Raw genomic sequence first — 26046 nt, 5'->3', positions numbered from 1 at the left:
GGTTTCTACAGTGTACATATCAGCTGTCTCATGAAAAATGTTACTTAAACTCTCAATGTCATGATTTTTCTCATATATACAAATGAAAACAGTGTCAACCCTGGAAGATTTGCTGGGAGAATGAGATAATGCAAGTAAAAGCATCTGGCACATTTTATCACTTTATAAATATTAGCTACCCTTTTTGTGGAAAGAATAAATCTAAGGTCTTGGCTTCCAGAATTCTTTTCTATTTCTCTTTCCACTTCATTGCCCTATCACATTTAAGTCAATGAATCTGTCAATGAGACTGAACTGTGGATAGATAACTGTCTCCCAAACCCATATGTTGTTTTCTCTGTCCATTGTACCATCTCAAAACAGTAGAAGAGATCTCTGGGTACAGAATGGGAGCTATTTTTTTTTTCTTGAGCCATATTTTTATTGACATTCCTGTATGATTTTAAATTATGACTTAATTTTAAATAATAAATTGACAAGGTTGCTCCATCCCCAAATCATGGAATCCTTTTTCTCCCATACCTCAGAATCTATTATCACATGCCATTGATTGTAACTTCAAAATACAGAGAGATTCTGACCACATTTTTGCTACTTCTGTTACTAGCATCCTGCCATTGTTTATTACCTGGATTATTGCAATGGCTAGCAAACAGGTGTCTATGATACTGCATCAGGTACCCTTCAGCATATTCTCAAAATAGCAACTGATGTAATCACCTTAAAAATCAGATTGTGAGCCTCTTTGGGGTAAAACTCTTCAATTTATTTTCATTTCACTCATTGTAAAAGCCAGAGTTAATACAAATATTTTACAGGTCCTACATTGTATGGACTCTCCAATTTCTCTATGGACTTCTTTCCTTATCCTTGGTCATTTTCTTACTCAGTTTCAGGTGCCTCTTTATTATTACTGAACATGGCAACAGATATGGTTTGCCCCAAATCTTCTGGATAACTTTGATCAGATACCATCTTCCCCATGAGGCTTTCCGCAGCCATTTTAATAAACTATTCAAACCCTCTGTGCTCTGTAGACAGTTGCCATACTTAATTTTTTACCAGGGCATTATTATCATTTTACATACTATCAGTTTTACGTTTTTGCTTATTATATTGCTTTCTCACTGGAATATTAGTTCCATAAGGACAGGGATTTCTATTGACTTTTTTAGTGCTGTATTTCAAGCCTAGACAATTACTTGACTAAGAAATGAATTAAGAATAGGTGGACTCACAGATCAGAGAGGCAGTATAGTATCATGGTTTTAAAAAAAGCATGAATTTTAGAGTCCCAGATACTAGAATTTGCATCCCATCTTCAAAATTACAATTGTTCTACTCTAAACAAATCATTTACACTCTCCCTTCCTCATATGTTGGAAATATCATCTGCCTCAGAGTACTGCCAAGAGTAATATTAAGATAAAATACAATGTTTAGCATACTGTCAAAGTCAATACATGATTTCTATTAAATATAAACAATTTAACATATTTTTTGCTAGAAATAGTGAAGATCGAATAGGAATGAAGATCACAAAATATGCCGGAAAAAAATGAAGAAAAATCTAGATGGTATCCTTACAACACTCTAACCCAAGGAGCGAAACCTGCGTATGGTGGAGAGAACACCCCTTGTCTACAGCTTGCTTCTGAAGAGTGACGACATTTAGTAACTAACTTTTCTTAACCAGAGGATTTGAATTTATTACAAAATTGTTCTCCAAGCTTGTGTCTCTGCAATAACCTCTTACCATGTGTTTTTACCTACCATTATCTCTCAGTATATTACGGACCGAAGCCAGAATAATTTGTTAAAGCCAAACCAAACAAAACTAAATATTGTCTCGTTCTAGCCCCAAAGACTTTGATCTTCTAAACGCAATCAAGACTGAATGCACAATTCTAACTTTTATCATATTATAACATCTATGTGATTTTGGTCCTCACTTATCAGTTTACCATTTCCCAGGCAGTGTCACCCATGGTTCAGTTTTGTCTGGCAACACAAGTTGAATTCAGAATTGGCTAAGGTCTTCCTTGCCTACAGCCATCACTGATGTTGAGTCTTCTGCCTGAACCATTTTTAATCAGTCTTTTCAAAATGGCTGACTCCCCCTTTTTTCAGTCTCTACTTAAATGTTGCTTCTCAGAGAAACCCTTATTTGAATTAGTTCCTGCTTTCAACCCATCATTCCCTACTAGAGTTTCCTGTTTGTGTGTTTACAGTCTTTATCAAAATTTGAATACTTATTTACTTCCTTGGATTATTTAAGTTGCCTATTCTCTACTAGATTGTATAAAAGCATGGCCCATGCCTGCTGTCTCTATTGTTCCTCTAATGCCTTGCTGCCAGGGATATTCTCAGTAAACATATGAATAAATGAGTTATTCACATACTCTATCCCAGTGCCTGTTTTAGATAACCTCACACGGGGATGCATATGACCTACTTAGGGCCTTTCAGTGACAGGTGATTTTCTTTATACTGTGTATAAGGAGAGACCCAACAACTGATACCTATGGTCTCATTTCCAGGAGATGATTCTCTTGAAACTAAACTACTGTACTTATCAAAAAGAACAAAACCCTTTTGTTGATTTCTGCCATACATTTTTACTTTATCATTTCTATTTTGTCTAAAAATCTCCCCTTAAAAAGCAGATTGAAAGGCTTATTTACATTAATGTGATCTGTTTAGTGTTTCGCTATTTTAAAAAATAGCTTCTATGAGCATATATTCTTATACATATGGGTCAGAATTTCTCTAGGATATTGTCACAGTCAGTTCAGGATGCTAAAACAAAGTTTCACAGATTCAGTGGCCTATAAACAACAGAAATTTATTTCTCATAGTTCTAGAGTCTAGAAGTCTGAGATAAACTTGAGTATGATGATAACCATCTTCCAGGTTGCAAACTTTCAACTCCTCCTTGTACCTTAACTTGACAGGGAGTAGGAAGTCTCTCTGGCATCTCTTTTATAAGGGTACTAATCCCATTCATAATCACGTCCCAAAGGCCCCAACCTCCTAAAACCATCGTCTTTGGAGTTAAGATTTCAATATATGAGTTTTGGGAGGACAGAAAATGTTCGTATCATTACAGATATACATATAGGAATGTAATTTCAACATCATAGGATGCCCTGGATGCCTCTTACACCGCTGCAAATCCTCTCAGCCTCAACCCTTGTTCAGCCATGGCCTTATTTACCATTTTTGTGTAGATTTGGTTCAGCTTCATAAAGATGCAACAGGTAGTTCCAGTCTTCAGGCTCTGGGAGCATTTCACTTTCTGCTTTGGAACTTCTTGAACAATGATGTGTGGACTGCTGGAGGAAATTTGTTTGTGCTCACATATACTCCATGTAGACATATTGATGAGTTAACATCCATGTGGCAGCCCCTGAATAATGGAACACCTAGAGCTAATGGATAAATATTTCCCCTTTGTTTCACTTCAGCAGTGAATGGTCCTAGAGTATCCAATTACCTAACTTGATAATATATTCTAGATTGCATGCTCTCTTTCCCTGGTTCATTCATCCTGTTCCCCATTCCTCCTCTACAATTACATTCCTAAATAAATTTCTCACACAGTCTGTGCTCTGCGTGGGAGGGAGGGGGTGGTTCCAGGATAACAGAGCATATGTACATCTTTGTTTTCCTCTAAATTGATTGTACTGATTTACATTCTTACAAGAAGTTGCTAAACTCCTCTCTTGCAACTAACATGTGGGCACATGATTCCCAAATTTATAACTGATCTCTCCTCTCTGAAACCTCAGCTTTGCAACTGCCCTGAATGTCAGATATACATCTCAGACTTAACAAGTAAAAGTATCCTCCCAATTCTGCTTCTATTCCAGTGATTTTTCACTTCGTAATTTGTTCTATCATTACCCCATTTACACCATCATATACACAACTCTAATCAATTAGAAAATGTATTTTACTTCACCTTTAGATAGACTGCAAATCTATCATCTCATATGTGATCACTAAAATACCTTTTTTGTACATCTATGTCCTTCCATTATCTATTCTTCCTTCAATCTCTTTTCCAGAAAGCAACCTAAGTCATCTTTCATAGCATAATTCAGATTGTAGTCTCATTTCTCCAAAGTATCCCTGTCACACTTTTACAAAAGCCAAAGATCTAATCTGGCCCCTAGCTGCTTCACTGTCCTTGTCTCTTACCACCATCTGCCTTGATCACTCTGCCCTATGTCAACATCTTGCTTTCCTTGGTACAGGGCCTTTATACTTAGTGCTTCATTTGTGGGGAACACACTGCTACAAGATAATTCTTCTTTAGAGTGACTTTCTAATCAACCAATAACTAATTCATTGTCATTTCAACCAGATTAGACTATGCAACAATTATCAATAACCTGCTATCATACACTAAACATTTAACTTATTTTTCTAATTGTTTATTGTCTAACTGTAAACTTTCAGATAGAATAAAGGTGCTTTGTCTATTCTGGTTAAGAGTGAAGGCCCAGATTTAGCTAAAGGTCAGGAACATATATGGTCCCTAGTTAATAGTTATTTGAGGATTGAGTAAAAAAAAAACTCTTATAACCTTGGGATCCATTCTTGTTATGACAATGAATGTTGTTAGGAACACCAAGCCAATAGCTCCTACTAGGTCAGCCAAGTTATCCTGAATGGGGAGTACAGTTACTTAAATGTGAGTACTAGGGAGAGTGATTGGCAAAGGTTTCCATCTTACTTAGAAATAAATAAAAAATGAAAGGCATTAATAAAAATATTTTGTACAGTTTTATCATTGGAATAAAACTTCCAATGGTTGCTGTCTAACAATCAGAAACGAGACCAACACCACGTAGCAGTTTTGCCACTTGAACAACTCCAGTGATTCTACTAAGCAGCCCAACTACCATTAAGCTACGAGGAAGTGCTAGTTGGGTACATCTGTCCAGAATAAAACCTGTAACTTATAAGCCCCAACAGGAACCAGGAAAAACCTACACTTGCGAGGCAATACAAGACCTCAGGTACCTGTTTAAGAAAAACGACACCATGTAGCAATGATTACAACAGTTTATAATTGCTTAAATATATCCAATTAAAGCTCCTAAAATAAGTATTTTAATATACAATGGGAAAGTATGTATGTTTTCAGTAAAAGACTTTCATTAAAAAAATACAAAAATTTAATGGATAATCAGGGATTTTAAATATTTAACGAATTCTAAAAGTTCTTTGTAGCTCCACCTAAATTTGAGATGCTTAAAAAAAAAAACTGAGACATCTTAGATATTAAGTTAACTAGGATTATTTAATATGTTAAGTTAAATATAATCAGTCATAATTCTAGTAATTACAAACAAGTCTCTTTGTCGATTGCAGATGTTTAACCGTGACTTTTAAGTCTTTTTGTCATTACAGACTGTCAAACTATTGTTACAAAATGCTTCATCTTTAAGAAAATTCATCAGAAGTCAATGAAAACAGTGGGTTACAGCAGCTCCACGTCAGATGATGGCTATGTGAGGATTCCAGCCCATACCCTCAGCCCTTGGATGTAAAAACAAAAGGCTGTCCTGCCCCTGGGGCCCCTAGATTAGACATTCAGAGATTTTTGCCCTAGATTAGACATTCAGAGATTTTTGCTCCCCGACAGGCAGGGCCAACGCCCCTGCTCAGCCTGGAAGCAGTTTCAGAAGACTGACCTTCACCCCTCTGCAACCCCATAAAATTCTGGGAGTAAAATCCCTGAGGGGGGAATGAGACAGGAAGAGGGCAGGGCACAGCCATTCAAGGAAAGATACAGCAATTAACATCAAAATGGTGGAAGATTCAATCCCCAGTAGGCCTTGAGGCTCAAGATGGTGGGAGATTTGACTTCTAGCAGACCTTGAGCTTCATTATATGCCCATTGTAATATATTAACATGGTAAATAACATGCCCACAGGCACCATGGCAGTCCCAAGGCTAGGTGCAAAAGGTCAAAGAGTGGGAAATGGCCAACTTCCTGGGAATCCCAGCCCCTTCCCCAGACTAGTTAGACTGGATCCTTTCACTTATTAGCATATGAAGCCACTGAGCCCACAAAAACTGTCAACATGGAGCCTCACTGCTGCTGCCCTCTCTCCCCTTCTGCCACACTCTGTCTATGGAGTATGTACCTACTTTTACTCTAATCTGAGCACCCTCACACCTCATGGCCTTTCTCGTGCCTTTTGATGTATCTCTCTAAATAAATCTACATTTACTCAACTGTGGCTGGCTCTTGAATTCTTTCTTGCATGAAGCCAAGGATCTACACTTAGCGGGGCACGTCCCAGGGGCTCAACCAAAGCCTGGGACATGGCCCTCCTCACACCCCACATCCATTTTTCCTGCATCATATCTTTGGCGCCAATTCCTCCAGCTCCTCCAGTTCCTTCTCTGACTCAGAGTCCCAGTGTGAGTGAGTATGGGTCTGCAGGTGATGGGATGATGAACTGCAGGAAGAGAAGCATGATGGGAAATGGGTACCACCTCCCAGGATGACTATGTGAGCCAAAGCTTCTGCAGGTCACCAAGCACAGCTGTTTCCTGTGTAGAAGGACCTGCCAGGGGCAAGGTGAGAGCAGTGCAGCTTGTTGGATCTTGTAGACAAAAGGTGGGCTGGTGAAAGCCATAAAATGAGGGGTTTTTTTGGAATATGAAACCATTTACATAGCATTTACTATAGTAGCTTTTTTCTCTGCTACAGATGCAAATTAACGCGGCTTGTTTTGTGCATAAAGGAAAGAACCTATGTGGGTGGTGCCAAGGAAACCCTTTACATTATTTAATATAAATTAAATTTATTTTAAAATCATCAGGCATATACACAGAACCTTACATCTGCAGACACCTGACTGTGATAATTAGGGAGGTATTTTATACTTATTGAGAAATAATAAGATCTGTTGTAAAACACATGCATTGTAAATCATTTATAAGTGGTGACATTAATGAACATATTTTTTGCTTTCTGAATGCCTCAACTTGTTTTTATTTTTCTACTACTGCAAACTCAATTTCCAGAATAGAGAAAAAGAGAATTATCAGTGAGTGGCACTCAAATCTTGAACACAGGTGTGACCACTGTAACCAAATCTTAATTATCAAAAATCTATATTGTCAATGAAATTACACTTGGTAAGGGATTTGCATTAAAAATGAACTAAAAAGTGATAAATAGTGCAAGCCCTTATTGCACGTAAAATTAAAATTTAAAAATTTGGCTTGCACATTTTAAAATATTCATCTATTATATATAATAAAGTATATTCTATGGACAAATGCACATGTATATAATTTAGGTCTGTGTTTCAGCATTTTGCTATTAATAAAAATGAATATTTATTGACGATCCCTTTTTAACTACCTTTTTCATTTCACATTTATGAATCTTTTGATATCTTTTTCAGAAGCAAAATAGTTTTCCTTATTTATTTAATTTATATTTGAATCGTATCTGAGTCAGACCAAATCGTGAAGATACATATCTCACAATAAGTGCAGCCAATAAATACTCAATGCATTCTTGCTTGAGAATACAAGGACTATTTGTAAAAGCAGAACTATATTGGGCCAAAAAAGTATCAACACATTTTATTAGTTTGGCAAACACCAAATGTCTGACAATACCAGATACCAACAATGATGTGGAATATCATTCATATAAATCAATACAACCACTGTATTATACAGTCATATAGCTAAAAATGTACATATTCTTCAAGGGAGCAATTTCATTCCTAGCTATACATCTACCTGAATACATGTATAATAATATCCATCACAGAACTACTAACAATAGCAAAATTTGGGGACAAATACAGCTGTAACAATAAAATTGGTAACTGAAGATGGTTCATACAGTGGGATAATATACAACAAAATATGTAAACAAATATAAAGTCCACTACCAAATAAAACCCCACCATGTTTCTGTACGGAAACTTAGATAATGAAACTATACAGAATTGCAAGAAAACGATTACCACGAGAGCTGGGGTAAAAGTTACACAGAAAGAGGGACATAAAAAGGATTTGTGGCTGGGGAAGAACAATTATAGTTTATTACATTATTGAAAATCTTCTACTAGTGGTCATGTGTAGTGACTACATGAATTTTTTCTACATCATTTATTTCAATTTAAGGATATTGAAAAATTCTAATGATCTATTCAGGTGATACTTAGTGTAATCAATAATCACATATTATCATCCCAAACAAGTTAATATAAATTTAAATAGCTGTTGAAATCCAATACAGGTCTTAAGCCCAGTTGATACATCATTTAATGAATACTACTCCATCTCTCATCTCATAAAAAATTGTTCTCTCCTCAGCAAACTTTTAATATTAAGTGTAATTTGCCCAATTACACTGTTCACAAATATTTTTGAATTCTATTGTATTTACTACAGTTCTGGTAAGAGATAGAAGGAAAAAATCACCTTGGATCATGAGGAAATTTTAATGAACAGACTTTTACAGAGGTATGGGTAGGTGTGAGGGGACAGACAAAGGAATACCCAATAAGGAGCAATGGAAGGAAGATACCCTAGACATGACAGGGCAAGGGAAGGAAATGGTGTTATGGAAGTCCAGTGAAAGATGAAAGGCACTGAGGAGAACAGCAAGAGGGAAAGAATAATTGTGGAAGAATGCAGCAAATAGCAGATCTTTGTGTCTGAAGTAGGAAAGATGTGGAAGAAGTTTATCAATCTCTCTCTCATTCCCCCTACTAGCAAACCCAATCAGAAGAGTGATGGCAGGAGAAACTGGGTGATGGAGTCCACTAAGACTGAGAATAGAGCAGATGGGCACAGAACTCATGGTTCTTCACATGTGTAGAATATATATCAGTTTTAAAGTTTAATATACTGCCCAGTAAATAGTAGGTGTTGAACATTTAGTAAACTTACTAAAACTCTACATATTTCATTCACTGTAGCTTTATTTCCCCTCAGCTGTTCATAGTATAAATGTTTTGGAAGATTTTGAGACCTTTCTATGTATGTCTGAAATTATTAATACTAGCTTTTCCTGAGGGTAATGTTTGGCCATTTATTTTTTCTAATTTTTATTTTTCATATCCAGTGTCCATCTGTCCATCAATAAGATGAACTATTGGTTGATACATCTTTCAAAGGATAATGAGCTATTGTTGGCAAGTTATTCCCAAGAAACTAGTTCTCAGGTAACTGGCATTGAAAAACATCATCAGAGAATGATAAACTGCCAAGAACCACTCACTGCTTCCAAAAAACTTTATGGAAATAGTCCATGACTTAATAATTGAGTTTGAGAACTGTTCAGCATCTCCAAAAAATGTATCACTTAATACAGGGTTCATATTAAATTATTCCAGGTCTCCATAAGACTTCTAGGTTGTTTTCTAGTAAGGAAGCGGACCCTGTTTTACAAGCTCCTCTAGAATCTTTTTGGAGGCACTTGGGAGCAAATATGTGCTCAGACCTTATCCACCTAGTACCTACTCCTCATTCAGTCTTAAAAAGATGAAGTGATGTTAGAGGTAGAGATCAAAACAATATGTGCACAGAGAGAAGAATCATATACGTTTGTTTATTGAGTTTATCTTTTGTTATCAAAGATATTAAATCATTTTGTCAGCTTTTATTTATTGTTTTTCTTTATGAAATATGGAAGCACAGATAACTCTTGGCTTTTACTCTACTTTTTTTCAAAATTCAAGGTTTGGATTTTGAGAAATATAAATTCTAATATAAATTCAGTGTTGTTTCATCACGAGTGCTATTTGATCACATACAGTTGAAGTGATTCATTCAACATGCCATTTCCCATCTTCTCTCATTCAGGCTAATATTATTTTTTTGAATCAAGTGACTACCCTGTAGACCTTCAGAGGTCACTGTGAGGTCTTTGAAACATGGGTTATGAGTTAACAAATGTTAAATAACTTGTTGAAAATGTTGTGCTGTGTGTCTCCAGAGGCTTTTTCAAATTGTCATTTCATTGAACTGAAAGTGGAAACTGAAACTTAATATTTAGGGAAATTTCCCAATACTACCAACTACAATTATAAAAAATAATGACAGTAAATGCGATAGTATTTATTTTCTTATTCTGGCTATAATTTTGGGAAATATCAATGAATATTCATAAATCTATATTTGAATATTCCACAATTAAAATAAATTTAAATAATCACCTATTTTGGAATTCTATAAATAAATGTAAGCTCATTAAAATGTAGCCAAATAAATAATTTGGCTAATAACTTTCCATTGTGTCTGAAATATTAAACTTATTGCTTTCCGGAAGGAATAAAGCATTAAGGAAAAGAGATTTTCTTTGCTGCAATAGTAAAATGTCAATATCAAAATCAGATAGAAACAACCATGTGACTCTTTACCATGATTCACCTTGCTATGATTCTCATTCTGCCCTCTTGGAGATGCCAACTTAGATATCAAGAGTTCTTCTGCAGACATTCTGCACATTGTGTTGTACAGTGAGTCTGATTCCTCTCATACCAATATCTAGTCTTCTTTTTAAACCTATAATAATTCTATGTCTAAAGTTCTTAGCTGTTTTCTAAATGTTCTTCAGCTTTTTTTCATTATACGCTGTCCTCGTTTGTCTGTTTGTTTGCTTTTTACAGCTTCTCCCATATTTTTATTCCTCCCATTTTAAAAGATTGTCTAGATTCCAGTCTCAAGCTTGAATCTAATTTTTGGCATCCTTAATTCCACATATTTCTTAATTTAATTAAATTTAAAATGACAATGCAAGTTAGAAGAAACCCTAGAACTCTCATACATCAATAGCTTCCATTTACAAATAAAGAAGTTGAAAAAAAGAAATTACAGTGTCAAATAATGAGTTACTGTGCATAACTAAGTTAGAGAGGACTCATGTAATATATTACAGAACATTACATTTTGTTTTATATGGTTTTCAGCAGTTTTATTAAAAAAAAACATCAAAACTTCTACCATTTATGTTATTTCATATTAAACAATTTTGTGTGAAAATTAGACTTACCATAGAATGTATTTTTTGGAACACAATAATAAAAATTAATATTAAAACTTACAAAATGTACTAATTGCCTTTACATACTTTTGATTATATAACCACTCTTTAAAGGCGAAAGATCCAATATTTCTTCTGTAATAATTAGGAATTAGAAAGAAGCTAACACATTGAATGGTTAAGTAACTTGTAAGAATAGTATATATTTGTAACTAATCATGTAAGAATTAGAATCATATTCCATTTCCAAATTTCAAGCCAAAGTTAATGATGAATCTATTACAATATGCTGCCTAACTTTATATGTTTGAAGAATGTGTGTGTGTGTGTGTGTGTACACATTTTTAATTTTGTTTTTTCTCATTCTGATTACTAGGCAGCAAAAAAATCATACTATAATTATGCTTAAAACTTTACTGGTATTTTAAAATAAATTACCAGATAAGTCATGATAATAGGACAAATAATACTTAGCTGCTGAATATAAACAAAGTATAGAGCAGCATAAATCTTGCAAACACAAAAGTGGTAAAAACAGCAAGATTTAGAGGCTCTAGTACAAGAGAGATATATAGTACCAACTGCAGTAATCTCAAAAATTTATATCCCAAAATGTGCAGACTTGATCTTATTTTCAGTCAGTGTGTTCTGTATGGAAGATGAACATGCACATGACAATAGAGTATGATTTAGAAAACCAGACCCTGCACAGAGGAATATAAAATGTGATTATATATGGTACTTATGTGTAAACTTTTAAACAGAATTTAATCAATCATCCTGAAACCTAGATGTATTTGTGGAACAGTGACACCACTTTTAAATTATGTGTGGTTTGTAAATGCACAAAATTAATACTGTCTTTTGTGTACATGTATTACTTTGGGAAGAAACTACTATGAACTATATTATCAGATCAAACAGCCTTTGAAAATTTATGTGCTCCAGGGCAATTTGTCACTTTATTTTAACAGAATGCTCCACACTGAAAATGTCTAACTGCTCAGAAGAGGAATAGAAGTGTAAATTTATTATCTGAGAAAAGAAAATTAATTGACACAGGCTAAAGTTGTAATGGAATTATACCCATGTGGAATAACTGAGAACCTCAGGAACTCAATCTAAACTCCATGGGATGATGAAATTACATGCAGAAAAATTGAAATATGTCATTTTTTAAACAAAGCTCAGGATTTCTTAGAGGGATGTCACATAGAACAAGCCTTCTTTGTCTCCAAGAAAGTTCTGTCTTAAAACAGAATAGAAAATGTCACTTGAGACACAAGGAAATTTTGTTATTTTGTTGGTTTTGTTGTTCTTATTGTTGTTTTAAGTAAATATTTCCCATTGCACAGAGAATTGGCAATTACTGAGATAAAGTAAGAACAACAGCAACAAAAGATTTAGAGATTAGAGCAAGATATAAAAATGCTAGTCAGTCTAAAATGATTTACTGAATATCTACCGTTTGGTAGGTCATGTTCATAGAACAGGGGATACAGACAAAGCATCAATTTGAAATGGAAAATTTGATGAGACTGGTACCAGGGAAGTAATTTTATACATAAAAATATATATATAATTTCCAATAGCTGCATGCACTATGGAAATGGTATTTTTAAAAAAGTAGGAAAAAACAATGGCAAAACCATGCTGTGGTACTGAGTTGGCCAGGTTTTGGTAAGCAGAACTCAGTCCAATGTGACTGAAGTGCAGTGAGCTTCAGAGGAAATGTGCTGTAGATTATGGTTTAGAGAAACATTCAGTGGTTTCAATCACATTATTGCTTATACAAATGTAGACAGATTTTTAGCAGTAAAGTATTATCTATGTTGTGATAAATTAGATTACTGGTTTGGAATGAAATACCTCAATAAATCGATGATTTCTATAGCCTTTTCTGATAAAAATAATGATTTGTAAATTTGTAACTTTAATTTGACCATTTCTGAAAGTATATCTCTGAGTACTAAGAAGAGTTTTCCTCACTGAGTGAAAATTACCGCCTTCAGATAAAATAAAGTGTTTTTGACTTACAGAATTATTTTCTAAAATTTATAGTATAATGTTACTTAAAACATTAAATAGGAACTTTGTTAGTATAAATGATAACTTCTTTAGGCTTCTTAAACAAGATCAAAATCTAAATTTGTAAACATAAAGCCTTCTTGATTTAAATAGATATTTGTCCACTTTTGCTCAATTTTTAGTTTGCTCTAAAATATAGAAACAATGAAAATAAAGTGGAAATATCCTAAAGCCTATTAAATTATAGTTTCTTATAAGGCTTCATTTTTCCAAAATTAGTTTTATAAGTATCTAGTTTATGGGTAAAAGAAATGGCTGGCAATGAAAATTCTGACTTAAAGGTTTAACCCATTCAGTCAGATCCAAACCAGTTATCATTAAATAAAGAAGAAATTGATCTGTTTTCAGCACAATATGCACACTATGTGTTTTCCGCAGAGATTTGAAATATAAATTACGTCAAAAATGTTATTTTTCACTGTGGAGTTAGCCATGTGATTTTAGTCACCACCATGGAGAGGTCGCATCTGGTTTATCCAGAAAATTTATGAAATTAAATGGAAGTGGCATAGGCCCTAAAACATGGTGAAACTATGTGGATCATAGGCCAACTGGAGAACTCATTTGGGAATGCTGGTTCATATTTATAAGAATTCTGAGCAACACAGTAACAGTGTTAAATCCTATCAACACTTCAATGGATATGGTAACAGGAATTTCAGGGCAAAACTCAACCTATCAGTTTAGATATTATTAAGATGCAAAACATTGAATTGTAAGTTAAAGATGGATCCAGAAATGGCTCAGCTAGGAGCAATTATTACTCCCAGCTAGTAATACACGGTGATGTGAGCGCATATAATTTATGTTACTTATAGTCACAAATTGAGAGTGCTACAATTGGGCTGGGAAACCTGGTCTTTGATACCAAAAATTCTCTTTTTTTTTTCCCACTACGTTTATGTTGTCTCCAAATAGTAATGAAAAATAAAGCACTGCCACTTTTCACAAAGCACTGGAAGTAATTGATCGCTGTGTTAACACTTTAAAGATATACTCACATATATACATACAGTGAATCCCTTTGCAGCTGGCGCTTTCAGTTTCAGATTCTTTAACATAGAGAGTCCTATTCAGGTTATCTGCTTCTCATTGTGTGAGTATTGTTCTATTGCATTTTTCAAGGAATTATTCCATTTTATTTAGGTTTTCAAATTTGGAGCCATAGCATTGTTCAGCATATTTCTTTATTTCCAATGTCCATGATATCAGTAGTAATGGCTCCTCTTCCATTTCTGACATTGGTAATTTGTATCTTTACTTAATTTACCTGTTTGAGGCATATCAGTTTTCTTCTTGTCAAAGAACCAGCTTTAGGTTTTGTTGATTTTCTCTCATGACATGCTGCTTAAATTTCACTGATTTCTGCTCTAATTTTAAAAATTATTTCTTTACTTCTGTTTACTTTGGTTTTAACTTGCACTTCTTTTTCTTGTTTCCTAAGGTGGAAGATGGGTTATTAATTATAGATCTATCTTCTTTCTTCTTTTATAGGCATTCATTCAATAGTATAAATTTCTATATAAGCACGGCTTTTACTGCATCTTGCAAAGTTTGATAAGTTATTTTTTTATTTTCATTCGGTTCAAAATATTTTAAACTATCCCTTAAGATTTCTTCCTTTGAGCCATGTGTTTTTTGGAAATGTACAGTTGAATCTCCAAATATTTTGGGGTTTTCCAGCTATCTTTCTGTTATTTTTAGTTTAATTCCTTTGAGGTTTGAGTACACACTTTTTATTATTTCTACTCTCTTAAATTCTAAAGGTGTGTTTTATTATGGCTGGGAACATGGTCTATTCCAGTGACTGTCCTATGTGAGCTTGAAAAGATGATATTCTGTGTTGTTGGGTGAAGAGTTCTATAAATATCAATTAGATCCAGTTGATGGACAGTATTCTTCAGTTCAATTACATCTTTATTGACTTTCTGCCTGCTGGATCTTTTAATTACTGATAGAGTACAACTGAAGTCACTAACTATAATAGTGGGTTCATCTATTTTTCCTGTCAGTTCTATTAGTTTTTGTCCTACATATTTGACATTCTGTTGTTAGGCACTTACATAATAAGGGTGCTACTTTTATTTTTTTAGAATTATCCCTTCATTATTATGTAATGTTCCCCTTTAACACTAATAATTTTCCTTGCCCTTAAGTCAGCTTTGTCTGAAATTCATGTAATTACTTTCTTTTGATCAGTATTGACATGGTATATCTTTCTCCATCCCTTTACTTTTAATCTATGTATGTCTTTATGTTTAAAGTGGGTCTTTTGCAGATAATATATACTTGTCTTTTGTTTTTTATCTACTCTACAGTTTCTGTCTTTTAATTGATACATGTAGATCATTGAGGTTTAAGTTATTGATCTAGTTGGAATAATATCTACTATGTTTTTACTGTTGCCCTTGTGTTTTTTTCTTTCACTTTTTTTCCTTTTTCACATTTCATTATCTTTGAGGCTATTTTCTCTAAGATTTTCTTGACTTTATCCAATATTTATTTATTTATTTATTTACTTATCTGGTTTGGCCATCGTATCTTCTCTCTGTCTCTCTCTTTGAACTCTTACATTCTCCAGTTATTACATGGCTCTGAAATTTTACATTTTTCCCAAGAATGCAGCAACAAAACTAAAATTATCACAGGACTTACCTGAATTGGAACAGATCTGTTAAAGAGGAGAAGAGTGTTGTCAAACTGCTTCCTAGAACGTGTTAGATCTCATACATGTGTAGAGAGACTGAAATTGTGCAGAGCAAAGGAAGGAAAGACAGTAAAATAACATATCATTGCTCCTTATACCCTTTAGCAATAGTTAACCAGAATGTGTACTATGCTTTCAAAAAGATAAATTCTGGGTTCAATCCCCAGTACCTCCTCTAAAAATAAATAAATAAACCTAATTACCTTCTCCCCAAAAAAATGAATGAATGAATGAGTAAGTAAAAGATAAATCAAGATTTTGAATGCTTTTAAAGAATCAAATAATTTCTATTTAAAAATAATGATGACAAAAATAATGCATCTGTCTAAAAGGAAGATGGGCAAGACAAACTTGAGAAGGAGGTAGAATATAGATAGCTTACTGATTTCTTTTCTCTTGAGTTTGACTTTCCATAATTTATATAGTCATCTGATTCTTGTTGTTTCACTAACTGGCATAGATAAGTTGGGAAATGCATTTTTATTTCACCTTATTAAGTGGGGGCATTCATTTGGAGATTCACAGCAGGCAAGGACTGGATACATCTAAGTGGATATCAAGAATTAAGTGTAAAAGTCCAGGTTAGAACTACAGATATTTAAACCACAAGCTTTTAGGAGTAAATCTGTTTATATGGAACTCACTCTTCTGAAAGATAATGTAGAATGACAAAAGAGATAAAAGAACAGAAATGTGAAAACTTTTAAAACTTTGTCATAGTTTTTTTTTTTTTTTGAGGAAATAAGGAATCTGCTAGGAAATAGTCCATAACAGGAGTAAATCTCAATTTAAAGAATGTAATAGCATCACAGGGAAGAGATAATTTTATATTCAACATGAATTCTGTAATTCAAATTGTCCCTATGGTGCTCATGTTTAGGACCTAGATTTATAGCTATTATAGGAAATATGGGATTATCTGTTAAACTGACATGTTTAATCCAATTTAGCCATAATTCACTAAAGCAGAACCAGAAGTTGACTCAAGTGTGCCAATGAGTACATCTTCTAAAATTTTAATTTGGAAAAAAAATTAATATGGAAAAAGCTTGAGAGTCTCTCTATAGTGGCTAGAGCTTGAATACACACATTTCAGAAAGTATAAGCAGGGATCTTCCACTACATGAAGAAAATATGACTGCCATGGAAAATGAGGAAGCTGCAACATATGGAAAATGTAAAACCTGAGACAAAGCCTAATAAATTTTTTACTTCTGCTGCTTCTCATATCTGATGGTACCTGCATCCTAGCCCTTCCCACTGCTTTACTACTTAACCCAGGCTGCATGTGCATGACAAATGAATTATCTTTTGCTTAGGCATGTGAAGTGTATTCTGTCTTGTGCATTTATGATTTTTAATTAAAACGAGATTGCAGCTAGCTAAATAAATAAATAATATTAAGAAGCAAAACCAGATTATGGCAATAATAATAAAAGCATCAATTACACTGCTTGCAAAAACACTGATATTGATGATGACCTGTATTGTCTGTCCTCCCTCAATAATGATGTTGACATTAGCAGTCAACATCAGCAGTGGCAATACCAAACTTTGGGAGGTAACTATATTAGTAAAAGTATCTTTATTAGACAAACATACTGGGAGTAGATTCTCTCAGGTGAAACGCTAATATTGGAGAAAGCAGGAATTCACATTGTAGAAAGACTGGGGTGTTGGCTAATATTTACTAGTTCACTGGGGGAATAGTAGCAGCAGCCCCATTAGCAATAACACTTTTTAGCAACACTGGTGACGAGGCACCAACCATTAAAGCTTTTCAGTTAGGAGACGAACTTCTTAAAGGACATGATGTGAACTCCCTTAGCAAAAATAACAAACAAAATTTTGAATTTCAACTCCTTATCAAGAGAACTATTTGAGGATTCTTATTACCCAATTATCCCCCACGACTTTGTGATACAATAAATATGCTTTATAATGAGGTGCTTAGGAATAATTTAGGTAATGAGTGTAAACTAATATTTCATCATCTTAACTAATGTAAGTGTCTATTTGGAAGCATCATATAAATTGAGATTCAAGGCTGCCAAAATAAAATTGAATGTATTTCATTTAGAAAGGCTAAAGGCATATTTTTCTAAACTGAATCTTCAGTGAACAAAATATTTTTCAGGTGCAAAATTCCTAGTAATTTGAATCAAACTTTCCAAATACTATTTTCCAAGAGAATTATCATACTATATTTTCAAAAATATTATGAAGTTCTCTAGACATGCTTTCTTAGTTTGGTAAATACATTTAAGGCTTTAATACTTTTTTGATTTTTTTTAGCATATAGAGAAGGAAAGGAAGAACTGATTTTTTGGCAGTTATCAAAGTTTCTCCTTGATCAAAATTATAAACTAGCTATTTGATTTATTATGCTCCATTAAAAATTCCCTGGCATTTTATCTTGGTAGTCTCTACAGCCCGGAATCAGTATACTGTTTGTCTGAGAAATGGAGATTGTTTTTTCTTTTAAATATATTTTTGCTCCATAATTTTTGTTTATTTTTCAGTGTTACAAAGAATGCACTTAAAAAGAAATGGCATATTGATTTTAATCTGCATGTGGTACACCTATTGTGACATGAATAAACTAAGCTTAATTTCATACCTTGTTGTTGCAGACTATTACCATACATTGTTGTATGCATTACATTTATATCCAATGAAATACACACTCCTATTGAAAAGACTGAGAAAGTTATGTATATGCCAATATACAATCATCACTAAGTTACATTAACTGAAAAAAAAAAAAAAACCTCAACATGCAAGATGCTGTTATGCTGTTGTAAAAATGTATGAATATGCCTGTAGGGGTATGTGCAGGGAATGTCTAGAAGGATAATTCTGAATCTCTTGACAGTGATTACTCTTGGAGTAGAGAAAATGTTTACTTTATCTTTATCCTTTATATTTGAGATGTTATGTACATAAAAGATCAAACAAAAACTGTATAGTGTAACAACGTATCACAAGCTAACACCTGTGTGATCAGTACTCAGTACTCAAGTCAGAAAATAGAATCTGCTAGTACACTGGACTCAGGTAAGTTTTGCTGCCCATTCATCACCTTTCTCCCTCACTCCATTGTTAACTACTGGCCTGGATTTTACAGCAAATCTGTTCTCTTTCTCTGTCCTCTTTTGCCTCTTGACACCTAAAATCCTGGTTGTCTTTCTTATTCTCCTATAACCTCATCTACTGTTTTGTGTTTGTTTCTTTTGGTGTGAAATTGAGCTTTCCTAATTATTTTCAGTGGGAGGGTTAATTTAATACAAGCAGTTCTATTAGAGAAAGAAGCTGAAATCTTATTATAGTGTGAATTTGCCTTTCTTTTGTTAATAATAAAGTTTAAATCTTTTTAGGCACTTATGAACCATACAGAGTCCTTCTTTCATGAAATTGTATGTTCAATTCTCTTGCTCATTTTTCTATTGGATTATCTTTTTCCTTAATGATTTGTAGGAGGGTTTTTTTCTTTCTCTCTTGTCTTTTTTTCTTGTTTATAAGCCTGATCTGTGCCTTTTAAAAATTTTATTTTGCTTATTGTTGATAAACAGATGTTTTCAACTTTAATGCAGTTATCTGTACTTATTACAACACTTATTATTATTAAGGAACATTTCACTATTCAAACATCAATAAGATATTTTCCTGCATTTTCATCCAATTTTTAAATTATGGTTCTCTCTCTCCCTTTCTCTCTATCTATATATATACACATATACATATATATATCCAAATTAGAAGGGAAATACTACATATATATAATGGTATACTTACATATAATTAATTGTTTTCTACATGTATGCCTTGTCTGAAAATATTTTGAAAATAGAATTCTTTCCTTACTGCTCTGCAGTATTCTCTTTATTATAAACCACACTTTCATACATTTGTAAGTCTATTTTAATGATAATCATTTGAGTTCATTGGTGTGTCTGTATTCAATATCATACATTATGTTTTGCAAATGTATAAAGCTTATTGTTTTTAAGTTATCTATGATATTTTTAATAGAGTATATTGGCTATAAATTGATTTTTTCATATCTATTTGAGAATTCATTCTTCTAATTATGAAAACTGTATCTAATGAAATTTTGACCATTAATATGGTAATGACTGACATCTTTAGAATATTGTTTTCCACAATGTAAACATCATATATATTTACATTTATTTATTATTGATCTTATTGCAAAAGTTTTTGCAGAGGTCTTATACATACATAAACAAACTAATGTTTATTTGTAGGGCCTTAATATTTTTTGATATTAGTAAAGGTAATTTAAGAAAATGTTTTCTACACATTTATTTTTGCCATTTAGAAATGTGAATTTAAAAAATTTTAGCCAAGTTTACTCAGATATTTTTTACATACAGTAAATTTTACCTTTTAAAGTGTATAGTTCTACTAATGTACATACATAAAACCACCAGTACAATCAAGATAAGAATCTTTTCATCACCTCTAAGAAAATTCCTTTATCCAATTTTAGTCAGTTTCTTCTCCTTCTCCACAGTCTGTTATAACCACTGTTCTTATTTCTGTTTCTATAATTTTGGGTTTTTTCCAGAATTTCATATAAATGAAATGATAAAGTATGTGACTTTTAAATCTGCCTTGTTTTACTTAGTAAATTACATTTTGGTCTCCCTCATGTTATGTTTATTGATTGGTAGATGCATTAGTAGTTTGCACATTTTTTATTGATGATTAGTATTTCACTGTGTGGATATACCACAAAATGTTTATTAATTTACAAGTGATGGGGTGTTTGTTTCCACTTTCGTGCTATGAAATGTTTTTAAAACTAGAATTATAACATCAAAGTTTGGGGACGGCACACTCAGTTACAGAGGGACAAATGAAGAGAAAGACAATTAACTAGGACTATGGTTATTGATATGAGGAAATGTACATTAGTTTAAGAAACTGAAGCCAGTATTTATCTTAGGTATACGTTTTTAACAAATTTGTTTTGATATATTTCTATATCAAAAAGTTTACCTAAAGTGATTGAACAGTGCTATGAGTTCAGTAAATTTATTATATTTCAACTATCAACTTATTATATTCCAAGTCATAATCATGACTTTGGATATGAACATTTTATTTATGACACCAAAAGCACAATCCATAAGATAAAAAGAGAAGTAATAATTTGGACTTCATCAAAATTAAAAACTATTGTGTTTCAAAAGACACTATTAATAAAATAAAAAGATAAACCATACACTGGAAGGAAATATCTGAACAACATATATCTCAAAAAGAACTTATAGCCACAATATATAGAGAAATCTTAGAAGCCACTCATAAAATGACAAATAAGACTATTAAAATTTTGGCAAGAGATTTGAATAGACCAAATTGAATTTTACCCAAAAGATACAGGAATAATTAATAAGCACATTAAAAATTGCTCAAGATCATTAGTCATTAGGAAGTACAAATTAATGCCACAATGACATACACTTCATACCCAATAGAATATGTATATTAAAAAGAGATACAATACCAACAACACAAAGCATCAGCTGGGACATGGAGAAACCAGAGCCTCACAAAACGCCAGTCAGAAATTGGAATGATAGAGGCACTGTTAGTCTGGCAGTTTTTTTAAAATAATTTAATTATAAGTTTAAAGAATGTTTGAGTGATTCTGTAATTAAAACCACAATAAGGTAACAGTATATGTCTATTACAGTAACTAAAATTAAAATAACTATTCATACCAATGTTGCTGAAAATTTTGGAAAACTGTCACTCTTGAACACTGCTGGTCTGAATGTAAAATGGTACAAATAGGAAAACACTTTCTTATACATAGTAAAACTTTCAACAATTTCTTAAAACATTAAACAAAATTATACCAATTATATCTCTAACTCTGGTTTCCAGAGTCAGAGATGACTATGTGTGTCTATCAAATGACAAAATAAAGTATACTTGTAGTGATTGAAATGTTCTTTATCTTAACTGTCAATGTCAATATCCTGGTTCTCATATTGTACTATATAGTTTTGCAAGATAATACCATTGGGACAACCAAGGTAATCTGTATGCAGGACCTCTTGACATTATTGCTTTCAACTACATGTGAATCCACAATTAACTGAAAATTAATAGTTTTTCAAAAAGTAGATAAACATGCATTTATCATATAATCCATCCATTCCACACCTGGTTATTTGTATAAGAGAAAATAACTATGGTCACATGATGAATTGTACATGATATGTATATTATAGTATCTGAGAACTACAGGTTACCCAGATGTTCATAAATAGGTGAATATATAAACAAACTATTGTACATACAAAAATTGAAACACTATCAAACAATAAAAATGAATAAAATAGTAATACACACAACAGCATGGGTGAGTCTCAAAACAGTTTCTTCGGGTTAAAAGTAGACAAAAGCAGTATATAGTGTATGATTATATTTATGTAAAATTCTAGAAAAGCAATAATAATCTATAGTGATAGAAAGCAGAACTGTGATTGCCTGGGTTGATGGGGGAAGGGTGATGGGGAGGTTACAAAGGGGCCTAAGAAAACTTTGGGTTGTGGAGTAGAAATGTTTAGCTTCTTGATTATGGTATAATTTCACAGGTGTAAACTTATGACAAATATTTGAAATTGAACACTGAAACTGTAATATTTAGACAATTGAATATTATTTAGCAATACAAAGAATGAAGCACTGATACATGCTGACATTGATGAACCTTGAAAATACGCTAAATGAAAGAAGCAAGACAAAACAGACCACATACAACATGATTCCACTTACGTAAAAGTTCAGAGTAGGAAAATCCATAAAGATAGAAAGTGTATTAGTAGTTCTCAGAAAATGGGTGACGGGGGAATGAAGAATGAGTGCTTGTTTCTTTACACAGTTATGAAATTTTCTAAAATTAGATATTTGTGATGGTTGCACAACTCTGCATATTCTCAAAACCACTGAAGAGCACACTTTAAAAGAGTGAAGCTTATGATATATGAATTATATCTCAATAAATCTGTTATTAAAAATATCGGAATATATTGCTGGAATAATTTGTAAATGTAGAGATTTGCTAATTACCAGTAGACCCTCAAATACCTATGTGTTTGTATATTAAAATCCATGAATGTTTTGACCTATAGAGAATCAGTACATTTCAGAGTTTACTGAAGGCATGTATATAACTCTTTTGGAATGTCAACATTCTAAAAATCAATATTTCAAAAGGTCTGCAAACATTTGAGGATTCTTGGCTTAGTATGGATAAAAGAAAGTACGGTGAGGAATAAGAACTATTTTAGATATTCTGAAGCCATTCTACAGAAATGTTTTCTGTGTAGGTCCAGAAGGTAACCCTAGAATTGGAGTGTAACAATTACAAGACAGTTTTAGTTTACTAATAACTTTAGTCACTCTGGCTTACTGTATCTTATTGATAGATTGTAATAAATGGCAACAAGTCTCCATCACTCCCTGCATCCACTCTCTTTGTACTGTGACTTTTCACTTCTTCCAAACAAGCAAAGAGTCATTTTTTTTCCCTACCTTTTGATGCTGACTAACTTCAGAATCAAACAGCTTAGTCTTCAGACAGCCTTGGAGTTTTTTTCTGCTTTTCTTCTTGCAGCCCTGCCACCATCGTAAGTTGAAGGATCACTGAAAACACAGAGCGGATTTCAGTAGTCTCAGTAAAGATCTTTAACATATCACTGTAGGTCAGCCAAGTCAAGCTCGTATCAGCAGAACTATCAAGGTAACGCACAGAAACCTGAGAAATAGCAAATGATTATTGTTTAATGCTGCTACGTTTTGGTGTGGTTTGTTACTCAGTCATAGCTAATGGGCAGAGTATATTTCATTGATGCCTTCTGGATTTATTTACCTTTTGATCCAAAAACTTCTTTCAAGAGTTATTTTAGAGTCATTACATATCTGAAAATATAGAAGTACTTTTATTTACCACCATATTTAATGTGGCTAACCAACATACAAGTTATAGGAAAATTCATTGCATTATAGTATTTTGGGAACAACCAAGACATTGTTCTTATATTATATTTTATATATATATGTATATACAATATATTACCAATATATTAGATATGATATCTAATGTTATATTACATAGTTTCCTTGCATTTTTATGTTAATCTGAATCTGACTCATTTATAATTGTTTTTGTCTTTCTGAAAGCTTACCCTTACTGTCTTTAATAATTTTAACAAATATCAATGATATAGAAGTATTTTGTTGTTGATACTTTTGTTTGTTTTGTTTCAACCCACTGTAATTTTTCAGCATGTCAACTTATGTTTTAGTTTAATTACTGAAGATTCTTGACTACAGTTTCTTCAGTTTTTAACTGAGACTTCTAAAATGTGGAGTTTTCAATATTACTTCTCTATATCTTAACTATGATAGCAATTACTATACTTTATCAGTACCTTCTAGATGAGTTTTCCAATTTGACCTCCCAGTTCATTATTTACCTCCTCTGCCATTTCTATTTTCATTTTACTCTTTTCAGGATATCATATATTTGATATATATGTTAGATATAATATATATCAATAAAGAAGATTATAAGCAGCTCTTTGCAAGAAACCGCCCCAGCAGGAAACCCCTTTTCTTGTTACTTTAGCAAAACTATATTGTAACTAACCTTAAACCTGACACCCTCCCAAGCCCTACTCATCTCCAGCCTAAGCACATCTTTCAAATCTTTTGACCACACAGTACCTCACCTAAACTGCTGGTCTTTTCCTGCAGATCAAAAAAGCAGACATGGAGAATAAGCAATTAACAAACGATCAGATCTTTTCCGTAGCTTTCCCTTCAGTAATTTCGTGAACACACTGTGTGAAAGCATCTAAGGAAAATTCACAAGGAGTTGACAAGCTTGCATGTAGTGGATGGTGGCAAGGACTCCAACCCCCTTTATCTCAATGATCATCTAAGATTATGTCTCCTCTTTTCCCTTTAAAAGCTTTCAGAGCTGAGCAGAATCTTCAGATATGTTTTTTGGGAGACACTAAGTCCACCATCTCCCCAGATTCTCCCCAGCATTCTGATTAAAAGCAACTTTCCTTTCTATCAAGAGTCTCTCTCTCTCAAGTATTGATTTTTTGAGGAGCAAGCAGGCAGACCCTGTTTAGTAACAGATTTGCTCTCAATTAAGATCTTGCTAAGTAATAATGCTGGGCAGAGAGATGCAGCTAGAGACATCTTTCCTAAGCCACCTCTAAGCCTGAAACTTATACAATTAAAAGAGAGGCACATAGAATACTTAATGCAAATTTATACATATGGTCATGTGAATACTTTGCTAGTGTCCCATCAAGGTCCTTGGAAAGGGCTAGAGCAAATAACAGACCTAATAGCCTAAATTTGGTAAAGTCACATCTGTTTCTAACTCTTACTAGGTCTTGCAGTTTCTCTTTTTCCTATACATCAGACTAAACATGTCATCCCCTGCAGTTTTCTTACAGTTTTGCTCCAAATGCTGAGTATGACCCTGCATTCATCCTACCTCCATATCTCCAGGCAGCATGTTTGTTAGTATTCAGTTTTGAATTGATGAGAAAACTGAATCCATGGGGTGCTTTTCAAACTGCATGCATTTGCTGAAAACAATGGGTGCCTTCACTCCCTTGTTTCCCCTGCCAATAAGGATTGTTTCCTTGCTGAGGTAGTGTTACTAATGATGTGGTGCTGTTTCAGCCCATGTGTTTTGGAGCAGAAAATAATGTGTGAGCCACTGGAATAAAAATTACCTTCATTTAGGACAGTAAATAAATAAATAAACTTGCTATTAGTGTGCAAACACTAATGCTTTAATGGAACAGAGAAGGATTATCTCAAAAGCTGAAATTTAATAGATGAGAAAGCTGTTTATTAAAGATCATGCAAAATTAAGAAAAGTCAATAACACTGATCTACTTTCTGATAAATTACATCTGTATCAAATATTAAATATAGATTAAAACAATAAACCCAGGGATTCCAGATTCAAGCTGAAATTCTGCCCTGACTTTAATTTTTTTAACAACATATAATATTATTGGTATGTATGCGCAAGCATTTGCCTACACACAAATACACATACCTGGAGAGAGTACGTCACCGAAACTTTCCACAAACAGGGCAACTACTTTTATAAGAGAATCAGAAATCACTATATTG

At 33.2% G+C, this 26046-nt stretch overlaps 1 long non-coding RNA gene across 3 annotated transcripts in view; it reads right to left on the bottom strand.

Moving 5' to 3' along the window:
- Positions 1 to 23526, bottom strand: part of LOC116660619 — a 187052-nt gene extending 163526 nt beyond the window's left edge. The window contains exon 1 of one of the 3 annotated variants that reach the window (XR_004316196.1): positions 23410 to 23526. This is a non-coding gene — a long non-coding RNA (uncharacterized LOC116660619). Of the gene's footprint in view, positions 1 to 22650; positions 22723 to 23409 lie in introns of those variants that run through there. The other 2 variants (XR_004316193.1, XR_004316192.1) reach the window with 2 other exon arrangements.
- Between the last annotated feature and the right edge of the window lie 2520 nt (positions 23527 to 26046).

Source organism: Camelus ferus, chromosome 3 (genome assembly GCF_009834535.1).
Source record: "Camelus ferus isolate YT-003-E chromosome 3, BCGSAC_Cfer_1.0, whole genome shotgun sequence".
NCBI classification, from domain to species: Eukaryota; Metazoa; Chordata; class Mammalia; order Artiodactyla; family Camelidae; genus Camelus; species Camelus ferus.
Note: the sequence above shows the minus strand (reverse complement) of the source record. Positions and strands in the feature narration are given on the sequence as shown.